General features: G+C 35.8%; 1 long non-coding RNA gene across 1 annotated transcript in view; it reads left to right on the forward strand.

Annotated features, from left to right (window-relative positions):
* Positions 1 to 3,547, forward strand: part of LOC136838997 (uncharacterized) — a 253,980-nt gene extending 250,433 nt beyond the window's left edge. The window contains exon 3 of the long non-coding RNA XR_010853179.1: positions 3,423 to 3,547. This is a non-coding gene — a long non-coding RNA (uncharacterized lncRNA). The remainder of the gene's footprint in view (positions 1 to 3,422) is intronic.
* Positions 3,548 to 3,764: the final 217 nt, after the last annotated feature.

The raw sequence follows: 3,764 nt of genomic DNA on the forward strand, positions 1-3,764 counted from the left end.
ATATATATATATATATATGTTAATTTAAAAGTAAACTTTTGACTTACTGTTGTTCAGGTAGTCTTCTCAGTAAGGGACTTTTTTTTTATTTTTAGACATTTCGTAAGGAAAAACGAAGCGGTGAAATTAAAAGATATATACCAGAAAAGATTTAAAAAGCGTGTGAGATTTGTATGCCATAAATGAAACGGATTGTAATTGACAGTTTTAAGCAGTTCTTCTATATTTAGTGATAAGTCTTCATAATCGAGGAGACTGTGATTAAAGAAATTGTGCACTCTGTGAATAAAAGTGCTCATATATGGTTCATACTAAATCCTGACATCCGTTAGTTCTCATAAATCTCGTCTTTCTGTACTCTTCTAATATAGAATAAATTTTTTAGTTCAGCGATATATATAATGCCATTTGGTAAGTCTTTTAAGTTTTCAAAATAACACAAAAAAGTCTTAATTTTTCCGTATGAAATTCTCTTTTTAGCTACAATACAATAAATATTTATAAAATACCATAACTAAGTTATCCAAGAAACGAAGAATAACTAATGAAAATGTAACCTTCTAGAGATGGATGATGCATGCATTGAGAAATTATTAATGAATGTGGAATGGATGATCGAATTCAAATGGAAGTCACACCATTTATGGACAAAGAGTCAGTGCTGCAATTAAGTCCAGTTTATTCCAACAATCACAGTTATTCAGACGCATAGCGGTCAACATTTCATTTCGAATTAGACAGAGAAACAAAAAATCTTACCAAAAAGACGATTAAGAAAAAGCGCCGCCGTCAACAATAGCCTGGCCATAACAAACGACTGGTCAAGGGATATAAAACCTGATTGCCTGATAATTCGACGGCGCGTCTTTTTGTTGAATACAAAACAGGGTCGAGATCTCGAGTCCATTATGTCCCTTGGTCGCTGGAGGATCTGAAGGTTCTCTTTCTCCCTCCTTCTCTCATGTCTTGGATATATTGTTTCGTGTAGTATTGCTTATTTTTTCTTATATATTGCTAACGTTACTTGATTTATTCTCTCTCTCTCTCTCTCTCTCTCTCTCTCTCTCTCTCTCTCTCTCTCTCTCAACTCATCATTGGAGGGGTGGGTAGAGCACGCTGTTGGCCCAGCGTTCGAGTGTCCGACCGGGCATTGAAGAATTAGAGGAATGTATTTCTGGTGATAGAAATTCATTTCTCGTCATAATGTGGTTAGGATTCCACAATAAGCTGTAGGTCCCGTTGCTATGTAACCAATTGGTTCTTAGCCACGTAAAATAAGTCTTGATCCTTCGGGCCAGCCCTAGGAGAGCTGTTAATCAGCTCAGTGGTCTGGTTAAACTAAGATATGCTTCTCTCTCTCTCTCTCTCTCTCTCTCTCTCTCTCTCTCTCTCTCTCTCTCTCTCTCTCACGGTTTGTTCTTTGAATGTTTCTGTGACGAGAGAAGAATATATTCACAGTGGGTCTGTATTTGAATCTGTGTTTTGTATATATTAACTGAAACAGCCTCTGCAATATGGAGCTGATTACTTATCAGCTTTATGTTGATGACTTCAGTGCTTGCAGTCAGGTGTGGAATTTCAAGCCTCTAGTTGCGTTTCGAACATATACATATATATGTGTGTGCGTGTATGTATACATATATATATATATATATATATATATATATAATACTGTATACGATATGTGTGTGTGCGCGCGCGCGGGCGGGCGCTTGCGTGTTTACATAATTGTGATTAACATTGTAATAATTTGAATACCGGAATTACAGATCACGTGAAGCACTATTTCTCTTTCTCTCTGCCTGTTTCTGGCTGAGGGGAAACACAATTGTTTGCAGAGAAGAAACTTAAAAAAAATAAAAAATAAAAAGATTTCTATCGCCTAAAATAGCAAGACTGTACGATAATCGGCAACGGAAGCGTAAAGCAATGTAAAGCAAAAATCTGTGGTGGGATTAAAGTAAGCTGGTAATTTTTCAAAATTTTGTTTGGTAAAGAAAGTATCGCTGAAATTAATCCGCTTGCCCGACACGAAATTTGAATACAGTTTCATGAATTAATGTGCGTAAGAAATTTTAATATGCTTGAAAATATTTTAGCACATACAGCCAAGTTCCTTCTTTGTGCTTGTATGAAAGTATGTGTTCATTTCATAGTGTGCCTTTCAAGAGAGAGAATCACTGACATCTGGAAGAGCGTGCGACTTGACAAATTTAAACACCTTTTCCCTGCTTAATATACCATTAATATAAAAATGAAAAGATAAACTCCGTATCCTGGGTAATCTACGAAAAACGCACAATTGATAGACTTTTTTCTCTTGTAATCTAATAACGAAAAAATATTAAAAAGACGTCACACATGTCCTAATTCCAACGCAAATTTGAACTGTTTTACCTTCCTTTACTTTGGCCTTATGGTGTAATAAGCTCTCAGTGTGTTTCCATCTCTCTCTCTCTCTCTCTCTCTCTCTCTCTCTCTCTCTCTCTCTCATCATCATAAAAGCAAAACACGATCCCTGCTGAACTCCGGAACAGTAAGCACATACTTTCTCTTTCACTTAAAAACTCCCGTGAGATTAACACTCGAAAGACCCTGCTGAAGAAAAGCCATGAAAGAGGAAGGCTGGAGTTCTAAGGCTCTCTCTCTCTCTCTCTCTCTCTCTCTCTCTCTCTCTCTCTCTCTCTCTCTCTCTCTCTCTTGCTTTTTCATCGCCATCATTGAGCAAAGCAACGTTGCCAGCTGAAGCTCTGCACCATTAACACGAATTTTCTTCCCCAAACCCCCGACTCCTTCCCCACTCCCCGTGCCCAAATTCTCCTGAGATCAACACTAGAAACGTCTTATTGAAGGGGCTGGAATCAAAGCCTTCCAAATCTCTCTCTCTCTCTCTCTCTCTCTCTCTCTCTCTCTCTCTCTCTCTCTCTCTCTCTCTCTCTCTCTCTCTCCATTCGTCTCCTAATTTATTTTTGATCTCTACTTCTTTTTTACTCAAATATCAATAATGCTTTTCCGGCACCTTTACTGAAATTAGAGAAAAAGCTGCTGATACCAAAGTGCACATTTATTCTTCTGTTTTTCTTCATTCCTTAAACTGGGTCTTTCTGAAATGTTAGTTATATTTTGGAGGATTATTCCTTATTTTAATGGATTGTATGCCAGCAGATCAAACCATTCACATTTCATATGCTGTCACATAAAATGTCACAACTGAAAGGTGAATATTGAAAACTGTCACCGATAAAGCTACCAGTGTGTAACCTCTTACATTTTACTTTGAGACTTCCTTTCTTGAGATGTTAACTTCGTCTTTATAAATGAAAATATATTCATCTTAAAAGACTAGCATTCGAAAAATAAAATTAATATTTTTTTGAAATAATCCCGTTGTGGTGAATACTTTCTGCTTTTCTTCCGGACAGGCTATCCTTGATTTTTACCGGAAATCTGTGTTTGGCAATCATTAGAAGTCTCAATGAATGCTGCAACCCCAAAGCCCTTACCAAGTCACCGCTGTGGCAACACGATTAGACCACTTGAACGCAAAACAAACACTGTTCTTGTAAGTACAGAGCTATTTGTTTGAATTATTTTATTCCTATTTATTATTCTGAAGGATAGCAAATATCTTAAAAATATGATGTGTTTATTATATATATATATATTATATATATATATATATATATATATATATATATATATATATATATATATATATATATATATATTAATATATATATATATATATGAGTCTACTAGGTACT

This window comes from Macrobrachium rosenbergii, chromosome 5 (genome assembly GCF_040412425.1).
Source record: "Macrobrachium rosenbergii isolate ZJJX-2024 chromosome 5, ASM4041242v1, whole genome shotgun sequence".
In the NCBI taxonomy this organism is placed as follows: Eukaryota; Metazoa; Arthropoda; class Malacostraca; order Decapoda; family Palaemonidae; genus Macrobrachium; species Macrobrachium rosenbergii.